This window comes from Haliaeetus albicilla, chromosome 9 (genome assembly GCF_947461875.1).
Source record: "Haliaeetus albicilla chromosome 9, bHalAlb1.1, whole genome shotgun sequence".
Taxonomy (NCBI): domain Eukaryota; kingdom Metazoa; phylum Chordata; class Aves; order Accipitriformes; family Accipitridae; genus Haliaeetus; species Haliaeetus albicilla.
The window spans coordinates 13,074,415-13,091,376 of record NC_091491.1 but is presented as its reverse complement, the minus strand read 5'-3'; the positions used below and the strand labels follow the sequence as shown (position 1 = coordinate 13,091,376).

Below are 16,962 nucleotides of genomic sequence, written 5' to 3'. Positions count from 1 at the left end.
GTAAGGTTTTTGCCCCAAAAATTAAAAAGCGGGGAGGAAGAAAAGCAACTTTCCAAAATACAGCTCACAAACCACCCAAGGTCCAGACAGCGCCCACCCTGCTGAACCACTCTTCTTCCCAGGGGCTGGCACTGTCGTAACACCCACCCACGTGGGATATCAACACTTTCCACGTCATCACAGGACACAGCAGCCCACGGTCCAAGACATCATGAACTCAAATGCAGCCTTTGCCTGAAAACCACTGTTAAGACCAGGCGCTGGCAGGGGACTACGTGGAGGCAGCGCAAGGGCAGCACTGAATTCACGGAGAGCAACCTCAGCTCACATAGCTCCAGACTCTCCTTCTGGGTTTGGTAATAACTTTTGATGCACCACGTCAAGGGCTGCTCCCAGAGGTGGAGGAAGCATGGAGAGGAGAGGCGAAAACCTGGCCTTCAAGAAATCATCAAGAACAACTCACTGGAAAAAGAAATCAGTTCCAGGAGAGGGTTACTCATCCCTGCAGCCACCAGCAGTAATGTGGGACACCGAACTCAGGTGCCCGTCGGCAGAGAAGAGCCAAGAGGAAAGGATCTGCCAGCTGAGATGTGGACCAAAGCCCTCACCAGCTGGGAAAAAATAGATAAAACTGAATGAAAGCCCCTAAAAAAATAAAACCCTCCGAGGCTGGGAGACTGGGCAGAGCAAAGGGCCATCAAGGTTCCGCTTATCTCTGGCTTACCAAGGATGACCAGACACCCAGTGACCATCACTGTCACTAACACAGTGCAGGAATTGCTATTGGGGTGACAAATTAACAACTAATTTCCTTCTCCCTATCAGCCAGCATCAGCAAACGTTACATATTCAGGCTGCTGAGTCTGGAATATGAAGCCAAACCCCATTTCTAATCTCTCAGTCACAAGCCAGGATTTATGGTAACAGCTCCCCAGCCCACATGTCCTCATGTCAACGCCTCCAGAGGAGACTGGTCCAAACACAGCACACCATTGCCAACAGGAAAGGAACTGGAGCATGCTAACGACACGACAAGTCCCTGAAAGAACAGCCCAGCAATCTACTGATTGCATTAATTGCATCTACGAACCAGCCACGTTATGCAGAAAGTCTCAGGTGTGAGAAAAATTATTCAGCAGCGCCACATCCCATTAAACCATCCCCAGCCACAGGCCAGGACATCACTATCGGGGACAGCCCCGGCAGGCTGGGTGCACCAAATGAGTGAGAGGGTGTCCAGGGTGTAGACACAACTGGGGTGCACGCTCACGTCTCCATCCCACTGTGGGCACACAAAGCTGCAGAGCATCTGCAGCACGCACCAGTGAGCACCCACTTATTACAGGCAGGGGATCCAAGCCCCGATAATTAAGCAGCAAACTGCACAGCCTGCAAAGCTGGGTCACCAGAAACACCCCTGGGGTTTGGTGGCTTTGGGCAGGATTTCAGGGAGGGGAGGGGCAGCAATGCAGAAGACCTGATGTGTGCACAGCCCCTGCAGACCTCAGAGCGTGCGGGGATGCAGGACCGACAACCTAGCCATGCAGCCTGTGGGTTTGTGCTGGGACCTTCTCTGCAGACGTTGATTTTTGGTTAAATCTTCAGCGGGACAACTGGGAGACACTCTACTGTCCCAGCAGCCAGCAGTGGGAATGGCTCCTCTCCTGTGCTGCTTCTCTGCAGGTGTTTCACCTCACTGCTTGCTGGAAGCTGGCTGCATGCACTCTGCCAGACCGCAGGCACAGTGCACGGCTCCGGTGCCATCCCTCTCCTACTGGCATGGCAGGCGAGCCAGCACTTGGCCACAGTACTCCAGAAATCACACTAGCCTTGATGGCTGCAGCACACTTCCTTGCAGCCACCGCTGCTGGAAAACACGGGCTTGGCCATGACCTTGGAGGTTCAAACCAGTACAGAAACGAGAGAGATGCTGTCGTAGGCGGGACGGCTTCCAGCACGACTGCTGAATCACAGCTGAAGTGAGCTGGCACTGAAGCAGAGCTCTCCCCAGAGGGAAAGCTGGGGGAACTCGGAGAAACTAGAATTGAAAAGATATGGGTTTGATGGATGGACTATAGTTGGACAGGGAATTGGCTGGATGGCTGTGTCCAAAGAATTGCAGTCAATGGCTCAATGTGCAAGTGGAAACCTGTAATGAATGGTGTCCATATTGGGACCGATACTATTTCATATCTTCATCAATGACACAGACAGTGGGATCGAGTGCACCCTCAGCAAGTTCACAGGTGACACCAAGCTGAGTGGTGCAGTCGATACGCTGGAGGGAAGGGCTGGCATCCAGAGGGACCTGGACAAGCTGGAGGAGTGGGCCCATGTGAACCTCAAGAACTTCAACCACGCCAAGTGCAAGGTCCTCCACCTGGGTCAGGGCAATCCCCACGACCAACACAGACTGGGGCATGGATGGATGGATGGATGGATGGATGGAGGGCAGCTCTGCAGGGAAGGACTTTCCAGCTGAAGTCCCATTTGCCAAAAGAGATCTGGGACATCAATGACCTCTAAGCAGTCCTTCAGTTCCCAAAGGCTGATGTTACTTCTTGGAAACAGAGCTCAGAGTCTGACACTGCAACTTATTTATTCAAGCTAAGTAAAACAAGAAGAAAAAAAATAGATGCTTGGTTTGCAAGGCACTGACTCAACCCTTTCCTAACTTTCTAGAATTTTTTTCAACTCTGACCAATGCAACCATTTGCAGCATGTATGACAATGGGGGAGCACACAAAGGAAGGGAGGGAGGGAAGAAAGGAGGGAAGGAGGGACAGTGGCCCTGCAGAGAAAGACTGGGGGATACTGGTGGGTGACAAATGGAACAACAGCCACCAATGTGCATCTCCTGGGCTGCATCACCAGCAGCGTGGCCAGCAGGTCGAGGGAGGGGATGCTCCCCCTCTGCTCCGCTCTCCTCAGATCCCCCTGGAGCACTGCAACCAGCTCTGGGGTTCCCAGCACAAGATACACATGCTCTAGCAGGTCCAGAGGAGGCCACCAAAATGTTCCGAGGGTTGGGACACCTCTGCTATGGAGAAAGGCTGAGAGAGTTGGGGCTGTGCAGGCTGGAGAAGAGACGGCTCTGGGGAGACCTTACTGCGGCTGCTCAGTACTTAAAGGGGGCTTATAGGAAAGAGGGAGAGAGACTTTTGATCAGGGCCTGCACTGACAGGACAAGGGGCAATGGTTTTAAACTGAATGAGGGTGGGGTTAGCTTGGACATAGGGAAGACATGTTGTACGATGAGGGTGGTGAGACACTGGCAGAGGTTGCCCAGAAAAGCTGTGGCTGCCCCATCCCTGGAAGTGTTCGAGGTCAGGCTGGACGGGGCTTTGAGCAACATGATCTAGTGGGAGATGTCCCTGCCCCTGGCAGGGGGGTTGGACTGGATCATCTTTGAAGGTCCCTTCCAACCCAAACCACTCTGTGAGTCTGTGATTTTATGAACTTTCACAACCAGCAGTAGAGGGGCTGCTGGTGTTGGCAGCAGAGGGGTGGCAGGAGTGGCCTTTGTGGGAAGACACCAGGAGCTGCCCCCTTGCTGGGCACAGCCGCTGCCAGCCAGCTCCAAGACAGACACGTCACTCCGCGAAAGCTGAGCCCGTCAGTGGACGGTGATGGTACCTTTTTGATAAAGTATTAAGACAGGGTACAAAACAGTTTGCAACAGCAGCTGTGAGAGAGGAGAGAGAATATGTGAGAGAAACAACTCTGCAGACACCAAGGTCAGTGAAGAAGGAGGGGGAGGAGGTGCTCCAGATGCTGGAGCAGAGATTCCCGTGCAGCTGCTGGGGAAAACAATGGTGATGCAGGTTGTCCCCCTGCAGCCCACAGAGGACCCCACATCGGAGCAGGTGGATGTGCCTTGAAGGAAGCTGTAACCCCATGGAGAGCCTGTGCTGGAGCAGGTTTTCTCCCATCTTCAGACTGAAGCTGTAAGTGTCGTCCTGACACCACAACCCATCTCCCACCCACAAGCTCCCCAGCACCTTGCCATCCCCAGACTTCCAAAGCAACCATACTCCCTGCTATTCACCCTGAATTCCCTGAGCAAACAGCCTCAGCCTCACCACGACCTGAGATAAGCTGGAGAGAGCCCACCTCCATGGCGGAGGAAGAAGCCAGGGGACACACTGGTCCAGGCTTTGGAACATGCATGAAGCCAATCCCTCCATGCCAGGCCCATAAGGCTTCCTCCCACTCCTGCATCCCCTGCGCAAATACCTAAAGCTGGGCAGAAGGGAGGTGGACACAAGCCAGCCAGTGTGGGCAACCTGGGGACATGGCAAAGGAGCCTGACAAGGGGAAACAAAAATAAACCCCAGGTCCTAACCAAGCTTTTGCGCAGCTCTCAGCTACAAACAATGCCCAGCTTGGGAAATCAGAGGCCACAGTCATACCCAGTAATGTTCCACAGATGCCCAAGCTGTGTGCCTGCTGCGTGGGTGGCAGGACTGGTGAACATCCGAGTGGATGTCCACGTACACCCCATAGGAGGGCTGATGAACACCCGTGCAGACGTCCGCACAGGCGGGAGCGGGGATGTTGAGCAGCAGCTCCCAAAGGCACGAGGAACAGCCTGGATCTACCTGCGGGTGCTCCTGCCAGCACCTCTGATGCCCTTGCTAAACATCCAGCCACCTCTGCCAACAGAGATGATGAGTCCATGCTGGGCAGGCAGTCAGCTCTGTGCAGGCAGCGGGGCTCTGCCTGCAAGGGCTGGAGCTGGCAGCTGCCGGAGCAGCAACCGCTCCAAATTGGCAGCTCCCAGGCACTTGCCAGGAGGCAGACCCCCACCACCCAGCTCTCTGCAGGGCTCCCAATTAACGGCAAATGGGCAGCAATACCCTCTGCGGCAATTAATCATCTTCCTGGGTTACAGGGAAATCGTTATTTCCAACTACCCCCGTGCAGCTGCTGATGCACCCACACGCCAACGCGGGATGCACAGCCTGGCAGTGCCGAGGAGCAGGCAAGCAGGCAGCAGCCCCCGAGATCAAAAACGCGAGTGCAGTAGGAGTGCGGCAGGCAGAGACCCAAGAGGAGGGGGCTGGCGCAACGTGTTGGGAGAGTAGGCAGGAGCTACATGCTGAAGGTGGGTGGTGTCGCGAGGCAATAAAATACAGGGATTTGGGGGGGTGTTTAGGGGGAAATAGCTATTTTCTGTGTGAATATTTTCTCCTAAAACAAGCACTGAAAAGATTTGAAATGACATTCAAATACTTCATTACTGCAGCAATTCAATCCAATATACAGCAGCAGTGTGTTAACTAACTTTTAAAAAAGGAACAGGATTATATTCCAAACCTTCCCCTAAGAATAATTTTTTTTTGCCTTACTACATTGTAATATTAGGCCACACTTCTGTATGCTATTTCTGAGCACTGGGTAAAATATTGATTTGGGTCTCCAAGCCAGGAATGGAGATTTTCTCTATTTTCAGTATTCTCCTTTATTTCCCCTTTTTTGAGCATGGAGGTTTCTGCCCCTCTGGGTGGGGATCCACATGCTGCACAGCCCCACTGCCATGCAACAGGCCAGCACAACTGGACTGGACTATCCTACAATCCTATTCTAGGTCTCTTTATTTTGTCATTATTCAGAAGTAAAAAGGTCACAGGTATCTCAGCAGCACTATCGGCATTGCCTGAACTCTGAACAACTCCAGTCTTGTTCTTGAAAGAGTGAAGTAAGCTCAGCAGTAAGCACTCTCTGCAGACCTGCAGGGAAGGGTGGTGGGCAGCTCGGCAGGTCCTGCCCACGCAGGGCAGATGTGCCCGCCCGCTGGGTTTGCCGCTGGCCAAGGCAGAGCAGCTCATTTCACCAGTTCTGCCATTTCCCAGCCTGACCCACTCAGACACCAGTTGGTCTTTCCTGAACTGGTTTTATGAGGACCTCTGCTCTCCACTGATAATTGTCAGGGATGGGACAGGCAACCCTTCCCAGTGGTGAGCCACCCACCCTGATATCAAACCCACTCCCCAGCTGGGCTTGTCTAGCTGGGTGCTCCCTGCAGGAGTGGTCCCATCACCATCCAACCTGCTCTCCCAGCAGACCGCCAAGTCTCCCACTGGGTACCTCAGCTGTCAGCCCTTCGGTTGCTCTCCCGGTTTCTCCTCAACAGCTTTTTCAGTTGACGCACACTGTTCTCAAACTGTGGACAGCCAAACTGGCTGCAGCACTCGCGTCTGTTCACACCAGAGGACAACATAGCAGACGCAGGAACTCCCCGTTTCTGACTGCTGCAGCCTGGACACAACACGATCCAACGGGTTGGAGAAGCCACTTCTGGCAAACACTAGCCCTGTCTAGCATAAAGTCTCCCATGCTGCAGCCACAGTCTCCTCTCCTCAGCGTGTGACCACCTACCCAACCGGCCCAGCCAAACGGCGCCCGCATGCCTGTGCCAGGGACCTGTCCCACCTCCTCCTCCAGAGCCAGCCCATGTGCACTCCTTGCTGTGCTTCTGTTTCTCCACACTGTAAAAGCTCTCAGAGTCCTTCAGCACTCGGATTTCCTGCTCCGTCCGCCTCTTTTTTTTTTCTTCCTCCCACCACCTGCCTAAAATCTCCACTTTAATCAACTCCTCCTCTCCCTCCTTCCACCTGAAACAACCACGCACACTGCCCTGCCGCACATGGGTAAAGGTTACCCAAAGACACACACACAACTGCCATTTTCCCAGCTGCCCCAAACCTGATGGGTTTTTACCAGTAATACCTCCTCAAGCTGTTTCCAGCAGTTTCCAATTCACCATCACTGACTTCTTCATCTCTCAATAACTTAGTTATAGCTTTGTAAAGCCAGTTCTTGGAACTCCCCTGTAGCAGAAGGCCCTGGGCGTGGGTGACGCAGCAGCAGCAGTGCCTGCAGTGTGATCCCCAGGCATGGGTGATGCTGGGGACCCAGATCACAGGACCTCTGGCCACCCTCCTCCTGCCTGCGCCCTTGCCCTGCTCTGCCGGCCAGATCCAGACTGTCCCCCTGCACTCGGCATGCCTAGAAAGCACAAAGCCTTCCTCGTGCCGCAGCGTGCAGCAGTGCCAAAGTAATCCTGGGAAAGCACAGGAACAGGATTTACAGCTTGCTCATCTCAGCCCTCCTAAACCTACTTCTGCAAATAACGGATTATCTCCCAGTGTTAACACTGAGACAATGGAGATTTAGCAAGAGAAATCTGAGGTCTAGCTGCAAAGCATACACTGCTGGGTTTGGATGCGATCTGCTAGAGAGCATCCTACCCCACCCCTCTGCTCCACTCCTGCCTGCACAGGCAGCACCCCCAGCACCCCGTGGTGCGCCAGCCCTGAGGTGAGGGCACACTGTTGTGCACCAAGCCACACTGCTGGGCGACACGGCAGCTCATAGAGTGGGGATGTGGCTCTGAAGAGCGTCAGTACTGCAAAAGCCATGTGCACACAGGCAACGCCCAGTCTCGTTGTTTCCGTTTCCCAGCGCTTCCCGAAGCAGCCCCATGTTTCTGCTCTTTCACCCTTTGGCCTTCAACCCCCCCTCACCTGCCTCCCCCGCCAACGCCAAGCCTGACAAGTAAAAGTATTAGAAATCACAGAAATTTTCATGCCACATGGAGTACAGAAGGGGATGGGGAGGGGATCCTGGCTACTGTAAGCAGATGAGAGAAACTCAACCACAGGCCGGAGTCAAAAGCAAGCAACAGTCAGGAGCAGTGCCACTGCAACACATGTCCCCATGCTACCCAGCATCCTGCCCGCTGGGGCCAGCACCGCACCCCAGCTTGCTGCCTGCTGGAGCAGGGGCTCCTGGCTGCTGCGGAGGGGCCTCCGGCTCCTCTTCTCCCCTCAGCATCCAGGGCCCAGCCAGCGCCAACCACTATGAATCCAGCAGGGAGAGGTGAAAAGAACCCAAGGAGAGCCACACGGCTGCGGCTGCGTGCCTCAGGCAGCAACCCCGCCTGCTGAACCCATTGCTTGCTGCAAGAGCCCCAACGTGGCCAACCTGCTGGGCAGGAAGAGCAACACTCTTCCAGCCAGCACTGCAAGGGGCACAGCTGCCGTATCTCCTCTCATTTTTGCTCCTTTCCCTTTTTCCTCCCTCTTTCCAACCTCCCCAGGTCAAACAACTCAGGCTGCAGGAGAGGGCAGGCAGCCTCACCGTGCAGCTGGGACCACCAGTGCGGCACACCACGGCCCTGGCCCGGCTCAGCTCACCCACCCACCTGGACCCCAGTCACAGCTCAAGGACCAGCCAAGGCTTGTAAGTTCAAGGGGAGGAGACGCAGGGTGGGGAGCAGAGCCGAATTCACATGCAGACAGGAGGAGCCAGTGGAGAAAGACATGAGAGTGCAACAGGCAGTGGGGTTCAGGGCAGTGTTGGCCCCATATCCCCTCACCCCCAGAGCTGCCCACCTCCTGCCAGTCGCTCTGTCCCAAACCACCCGGGACACAGCAAGAACAGGGGCTGCGGTACCATCCCGGGGCTCTGCTGCTGCAAGATGCACAAAGCCTAGGAGCCACAGGAGCTCTCCTGCACTACAACAGGAGCAGCAATACCTCGAGCAGCAAGGATGGGCTTCTGCTCCAAAAGTCACCTCCTCGTTGCCCATCGTGCAAGAGGCTCTGGAGTGCAACGGGGTGCACAGCCCAACAGAGATAAAGTTTTTCAGCAAAAGCTGCACCTTGTGGCAGCAATAACATGTCTTCCAGGAGTGCCACTAATTGTTTGGTCTAAATTAAGCCCAAAACAATTACAGAGCAGCTGATTTTTATTCTTTTTTTTTATGTTGCCATGATTCAGACTACAGTTAATTGATATTTACTCTGCATTCGCGTGGTGTCGCGAATCACCCAGTGTTGTTCAGGATGACAGAGCAGACAATAGGTGCTGGCGATCACAAAGCTTGGGCATGCGGGGGGGTGCACAGCTGCTGTATGGTAAAAGGGAATCTCACCTGGCATAACATATGGCACATCAAGGGGACATGAAAGGAGAAGCCACACAGGCACAAGAGAGAGGCAAAGATGTCCCAGGCACCCTCACTGCAGCGTTGGAATGATGCACAGAAAGTCTATGCATCCTATTCCTGTGGGCAGCACGCGAGGGCTGGCAGTGGTTGCCACCATGCTGGGAGTGACACGGCTGCAGGAGCCTCACACAAGTCCGTGCTGAGTGGCAGCAGTGGCCAGGGAAGGTGAGGACCAGCATGAGCATCCCTGCACCCAAATAGACTCAGGCTTGCCCCTGCTGTGCCTGCACCCCATGACGCCCACCAAATCGGTTCTGGGAGGTGCTGGGCTGGTTTAGCACTGAAGGGAGGTGTTTTGCCAGCTTGATCCCCAGCTCCATTAAGGATCCCCCGGAGACGTCGGGGAGGGCTGGACAGTCCGCTCCCTGACACAGCTGAGCCTCTTGCTCACATGCACATGTGCCACCATGACCCACCAACCCTCACTCTATCCATCTCCTTCAAACACTCATCACCTGCGGGTGCCCAGGCCCAGCACCCACCACCCGGGCACGGGAAGCCCTGGCCTGTCCCACACAGACAGACCCCAACTTTCACAGGGGTAGCAACATGACAAGGTAAGAGAAGGGCAAACCCAGCCTGAAAAGCTCAAGAAATTCTGACCAGCAGCCAGGGCCCCCCAAAAATCCTGGAGACCTCATGCCCCAGGGTACCCCAGTCCTTCAAAACCAGAGCTGAGGCAGGTGACAGGGAAAGCAGGGATTGCGCAAAGCCCTTGCAAAACAACCAAGCTGCTGCATGGACCCGACAGGATGAAGCCAGAAGGGCAAACAGCTATTTAAGCTAAATATATTTGTTCTTGGGATGACGTTGGTATGTAAATTGATCATAAATAGACTCAGGCTGGAAATAAGAAGATGGCTCCTGACCACTGGAGATTAAGTCCTAGAGTGGCCCTTCAACAAGAATTACCGGGAGAAGAAACAAAACTCATTCAAGATGGAGCTGCAGAAATGCATGAAAGGGTGATGAAAAGCATCTCTGTGTAACACAGAGACAGGATGCAGCCACTCAAGGCAGCCCCCAAGCACAGCATGGCATTGCCATAATGACCACGGGCATCGTTAGTGCAGTTCTGCTCAGGATGCCCAAGCCATGCGAGGTGTTGGAGCTGCTCTGCAGGAGCTTCCGAACCTCCTCGGTGGGCAGAGGAAACCCTGTCCCTGCACCAAGCACCCCTTCGTGTCTCCATCTCACACCAGGTTTGCTATACTGGGCAGCGTCGGCAGAGCAATGAGGCCATCCCCCACCACAGCTGCACCAAGCACGGGGTGCAAAGACAGCCTGAGAAGACCATCCCCTTAGGGACCTAGCCTGAGGAGGAAGAGGAGCAGGACGCAGGGAGGTAGGATGCTGAGACCCAGGGTGGCAGATGGCATCTCCTCCCCACCAGCCCAATGAGCATCCACACCCTTCCACGCATGGCGCTGCCAGCACAACAAAGTGCACCTTTGCCACGGTGCAGCTTCTCGTTTTGGCGTGAGCTCACCCGCCTCAAAGATGTGGCAGGAGGAAGCAGGCAGGCAGCAGGACCACTGCTCCCAGCACTGGAGGCAGCAGGGGCAGTTACAGGGGAGGAAGATGGGGCTTCCTGCTCCCCCTCCCCAAACAGAGTCCAGCAAAGCACATGCTCCCCGAGTCCTCCAGCAAGCAGGTAGCTCTGCTGCCATGCCATACCCTGCCAACCCCAACAAGGCTGAAGGACCACCTCTGTTGGTGGGGTCCCTGCCATCTACCAGCTGCATTGGTGTCCTCGCCATCTCCAGCCCTGCTCTGGAAGGTGTGGTGAGCAACCAAACCCTGCCCAAACTCCCTGGGCCACTCATGATTTTATGTCCATCTAATCCACGCCTCACCTTGCCATCCAACCAGGCCAAGTGCAAGGTCCTGCACCTGGGTCAGGGCAATCCCCAGTACCAGCACAGACTGGGGGATGGAGGGATGGATGGAGGGATGGATGGAGAGCAGCCCTGCAGAGGAGGACTGGGGTATACTGGCAGGTGACAAACGGGATATCAGCTGGCAACGTACACTTGCAGCCCAGAAAGCCAAACATCTCCTGGGCTGCATCACCAGCAGCGTGGCCAGCAGGTCGAGGGAGGGGATGCTCCCCCTCTGCTCCGCTCTCCTCAGATCCCTCTGGAGCACTGCAACCAGCTCTGGGGTCCTCAGCACAAGATACACATGGACCTGCTAGAGTGGATCCAGAGGAGGCCACCAAAATGGTCCGAGGGCTGGGACACCTCTGCTATGCAGAAAGGCTGAGAGAGTTGGGGCTGTGCAGGCTGGAGAAGAGACGGCTCTGGAGAGACCTTACTGCGGCTGCTCAGTACTTAAAGGGGGCTTACAGGAAAGAGGGAAAGAGACTTTTGACCAGAGCCTGGACTGACAGGACAAGGGGCAATGGTTTTAAACTGAATGAGGGTGGGGTTAGCTTGGACATAGGGAAGAAATGTTGTACGACGAAGGTGGTGAGACACTGGCAGAGGCTGCCCATTGAAGCTGTGGCTGTCCCATCCCTGGAAGTGTTCGAGGCCAGTTTGGATGGGGCTTTGAGCAACCTGACCTAGTGGGAGATGTCCCTGCCCCTGGCAGGGGGGTTGGACTGGATCATCTTTGAAGGTCCCTTTCAACCCAAACCACTCTGTGAGTCAATTCCTGCTTCAGGCTGAGGAGCTGGATCTGCCTTTGCTATGCCCCCATACTGCACTGAGGACGAACCCTGCAGCCCTGCCTGCATCAAAAACCTCACCTGGACAGACCTGAGCAGGACATGACTGGGGCAAGGGTGGCACCAATGAGGCTGCAGATCAGGGGTGAGAGCAGCACGGTGAATGGGGGGACACACCGCTTTGCTTTGCGTGTCCAGGATGTGCCTGGACACCCTTCACCAAGTCCCTTGCTCTGCTGGGGCCACGCTTGCTTCACTGCAGCTCCAGCTCCTCTCACCTCCATCTCCAAGGTGTGCTGAAGTCTATGTTGGCTCTGATTTCCCATCCCAGGGAAGCCACAAGAAGCAGCACAGAGGGTGGAGGAGCAAAGAGAGGCCAAGAGAACAAAGTCAGGCTTTTCACCAAAATCCTTGTTTGTCCTCGTACTTCTCCTCCTGAAGGAGCAGCACACAAGCCTGAGTCTGAAGCCTGCAATGCAGCATGACTGCAACTCCTGTTCTTCAAGGAAACCTCCTCTCTGCCCTGGTGGGACCAGGCACCAGGGGGAATGTACCCCCAGAAAAACCATTGCATGGCAGGAAACAGAGATAAGAGGTCATGGAAAGCCATGCACAAGCAGGGCAGCTCCAGCAAGAACCAGCTGTAGCCTCCCTTCCTCCCAACAGTGCCCAAGTAGCATCTCCTCTGAGCAAAGTGGGCTTCCAGCTGTGACATCTACCAAAAGGACCTGGTGAGTAGCAAGGTTATACTTACATGAGGGCACAGAGCCTGCTCAAAGGCATCTGGCAGGAGCCTAGGCACCAAGACAACTCCAAATTGCCTTTTTGGCACCAGCCGGTGTTGCCTTAATGCATTAGACAGAGGTGAGCAGCTACGATTTGTCTCCTTGACCACCTGGCACATCTCTCTGCCAGGAGATGGTCTGCTAGGAACTACAAAGGCCACTCTCCAAATAACTCAAATCTCCTCCAGCAGATGGAGAGCCTGAACAAAGTCAGTCAGGCCAGTCACCTGCGCCCTGGTGTCCAAAGCCACCACCTCAAGCCTGCACAGCTTAAATTATGAAACTGGAGGTCAAGTGTACATGCAACTGAACCTCCCCTTCCATCCTGGTGCAGAGCTGTCATGGACCTACTTCCAGGTCTGAAATATTTATTGGGTCTTCCGAAGCCTGCGGAGATGGACTGAGCGGACAGGCTGAAAGACACAACTTCAGATTTGAAGATTTACATTCCCAGAGGCAATTCATTCAGCAAACAGCATCCGTTATATAACAGAGCAACGAGGAGTCGCAGAGCATCGCTACGGGGAGGGATGCGATGCACAAAGACGAATGGCAGAGAAGCCCTTCCCAACCGCTCCAGAAAAAAAACCAACATCACTTCATTCCCCTCTGACTGGCAACTTGCCACTCAAAGCCACCTTCTCTGGGAAGCAGCCCAGACCAAGGACTGAGGACGAACAGCCTGCTTCAGGTGCCAGGAGCGACAACAGATGCAGCAGCTCACTGGGAAGGATTTTAGGAACAGGTTTACCAGGAGCTGTGACTGAAATCAGGAGTAGCAGTAGCAATGGCCCCAATGCAAGGAGTAATACAGCCCCTCAGCCACTCCGAGCCCACCCAAGCCCTGACATGATGCTGCCCAACTCACAGCGCAGAGCCGCTCAGCAGGGAGACCCTTCCTGTGCCCCCGCAACTGGGCACAAGCCCACTGAAGCTGCAAGGCGCAGGCAGGCAGGCAGGCAGAGGGCTGCCACCTCGCCGGGACGATGGCAAAGCCAGCCAGCTGCCCACCCACAGGGTGCCAAAATAAACCCAGGCAGCAGCAGCAACATGGATTCAAGAACAGTCTGTGCAGCCAGAAGAGGGATCAGCAGGAAGGGAGGGGAGGGATGAGCCCTTCTGTGTGACATGGATCCAACCCAGCACCTCCGTCCTGCGCCGGGCAGGTGGGTAAACCCAGGTCTCACACAGACACCTGGACCTCACCTTCTTCTGCAACAGCAGAGCACGTGCAGGAGAGCACCAAGGGCTTGCATACGCCTAAGCAAACACTCATTTAAGAAACAGGTTCCAGTAGGATTGTATCTATGAAGTCTCTCTTCTCTATTAGTGACCCTGAAAAAGCAGTAACCAATTCAGCCAGCAGACACTGTACATCCATCCATCCCTCCCTCCACTCAGTGCTCCAACAGCAACTCCCAACTACTGTTCATCTGCTTTCCAAATTACCAGCCCAGCTTTGTCCTCATCTTCTGAAGCCCCACTCCAAGGTCCTCCAGCTCTAGGAGGGACTTGCCAGTGGTATTTAAGGAGTTTGTGTCTCTTGATGGAGAAGCTACAACACACCCCAAACTGAGCTGCATCATGCACAGCACATTTGCCTCCAGACAAGAATGAGAAGTCTGTGTCTTTCTTCTGATACCCTGAAGGATGACCTCCCATCACCTTGTAGTGAAGGTTTCACATGATGCTGAAGTCTTAGAAATCACTACGAAATAACTAAGGTGCTGTTCCAGAGGGGACAAGCAGCACCCCAAATCCCACAAAAGTTTGGCCCCTGCAGAGAGCAATGTCTTGCCTTGATTGTCATCACAGGTGTAATTCACTTGCCATGTTAAAAAGCAAACCATGCACACCAAGACCAGTCTTTCACTACCTACGTTTTAGTGCCCTTTGGCTGCTTCCCTCTCCCATGGCTCATGGAAAACTTGCTTCTTAATTTCCAAATTAATCTCAATAAATTCACTTCCCTGCATTACAACAAGCCTTTGCATTAATTACCAAGTTCTGTGTGAGCTCAGGAGTACGGGAAGGTGGCAGTGAGGCTCCCAGGCACTGCACTGGTACCCACCATTCCCCACTGCACTGCCTTCATCTCACCGAAGCACAGGACTGACCTCCAACCAAGGTTAACAAGGAGGTTAATCCTGTCTCTGGTTGAACTTCTGCTGAGCTTTTTGCACGTCACCAGGGGGTGAAGGAGCAGATGGACATGGAGCGATGCTGCCCTCAGTCTGGCTGAGTCAGAGGGAAATGGAAAAGCTACAAGCAGTACATCATCAGTTATCACAGAATGGTTTGGGAAGGGACCTTCAAAGATCACCTAATCCAACCATGAGATATCCCAAAAGCTGACCCACAGTCCCACAAGACAGCACATAGCCTGCCCTTACAAGGCCACATGAGTTTAATGCCTCTCTAGATCATCTACTCAGACCCTTGCAGCTATGTCCAAGGTCGTGTCCTGTCCTGAGGACACCGAGGACCATTTCCAACACCTCACCCCAGTGGCACGGAGCGATGCTGGCACACAGGTGCTGCCCTGGGAACACGGCTCAGCTGACACCACAGCACCGGCAGCCCTGGCACACAGCAGCCTCAGGGAGCTGGAGGCTGGTCTGAGACAACACCAGGCATCCACCCAGCTAGGAAGGGTCAGTCATAGCGGAGAAGCTCTTGCTCATTTGTGGTGATGCATCTGTGAGGAATGGGCCCATGCGAACATCACAAAGTTCAGCCAGGTCCTGCTCCGGGGTCGGGGCAATCCCCAGTACCAGCACAGACTGGGGGATGGATAGATAGATGGATGGAGGGAAGGAAGGAATGATGGAGAGCAGCCCTGTGGAGGACTGGGGTATACTGGCAGGTGACAAACGGGATATCAGCTGGCAACGTACACTTGCAGCCCAGAAAGCCAAACATCTCCTGGGCTGCATCACCAGCAGTGTGGCCAGCAGGTCGAGGGAGGGGATGCTCCCCCTCTGCTCCGCTCTCCTCAGGAGATGTCCCTGCCCCTGGCAGGGGAGTTGGACTGGATCATCTTTGAAGGTCCCTTCCGACCCAAACCACTCTGAGTCTGTGAGCCTATCTACCTTTGAGCACCTGATCAGCCCCACCACATCTCCTGGACACACCACAATAATACAAAACAATAATTTCTAAACAAGGTGTGGGATCTTCTTTCACTGCCCAAACAGTTTTTGGCATTATAAACTGAATTTTCTACAATACCAAGGCAAGGTAACACTGTAAAACAAAAACCAGGAGCACTCTCCACATCCTGGATGCTTCTGGAAGTCACATCAATGTCACCATATCTTGTTCACTGCAGATCTCAGACTTTTAGATAGATTATCATGCTCTTACGCCACAAATGCCCTTTGCAGCCCAAGCTCTGGCTCAGCCCCGAGCGGACACTGTGTCGATGCATGCTGTATGAGCCCAGCAGCCAGAAGCAAAGCAATGACAGCTCTTCCCAGGAAACACCCAGACAGAAACACTGCAAAATCTTACAGTGCAAGCACAGACTAAAAGAGCCTGGAGGATGACTGAGCAACAGTCTGAGACACATGAATTCCCTTGACAAAAACCCTTGCTTCCAGGCTTCGCCAAGTAAATTTTAGCTGAGGAGCAGGTGCCAGGAGAGAGGAGCATGAGCATGAGACAATTTCCAAAGGGCCAGGTTCTTCCAAGCAATTAGCAATATTCATTGATTTGACATAGGGCTGGACATAAGAAAATGTGTGTACAGACAACCTCCTGGGACCTCTAGAAACAATTCACAGTTGGATATGAGCAGACATGGAATTGCACTGGGCAAATGAAGAGAAGTGGATGGGAGGGGCGTCGATGACAAGACAGAGACTTGGTCTCAGCTTCCCAGCTCCCTAAGCGCACTTTCGCACCAGGGACACTGCAGCCTGGAGGGCATGAGCAGTGTTCAGCAGTCACCCACTGGCCCATGAAAGCAACACCTTTCCCGATGACAAGGGCTGCTGGCAGCTTGGAGCCATCCTGAGTGGTCAGCCCTACAGCAACCATCAGCCCTGCGACCACCAGCACTATGAGGGAGGTTGGCGAAGGAGAGCCCACAAGGGCTCACAGCAAGACTGAAGGACAGGCTTGGGCAGCAGAGACATTCAAATGATGTCCCTCAGTGGGTGAGCCTTTCCAGGGTCCAGCCCCACTGATAAGTAGCTCCGCTCAGCTGTGCTCACCCCTGCTCTCCCTTGCACAGCTCAGCACCTCGGTCCCACCTGCTCCTTTGGGCTTTGCACAAGGTGGGAGGGCTTTGCAGACACCAAAGTTGGAAAGCCTCTGCACTAAGGAAGCCCAGTTGACCCCACCAGCCCCAGGTGCTCTGCCAGTGCTGGCTCCACTGGCTCCCCCAGGAGATGCACTGCTTGCACCTGGGGACAGGGGAGCTCATCACCCACAGCTCTAACTCTGCCAGATCCCACAGACTCCCAAATGTTGCCACTTCTTGGTTG

The 16,962-nt window shown here is 54.3% G+C and overlaps 1 protein-coding gene across 2 annotated transcripts in view; it reads right to left on the bottom strand.

The window, feature by feature from the left end:
- Positions 1 to 16,962, bottom strand: part of STX1A (syntaxin 1A) — a 94,419-nt gene that overhangs the window by 56,975 nt on the left and 20,482 nt on the right. The window lies entirely within an intron of this gene.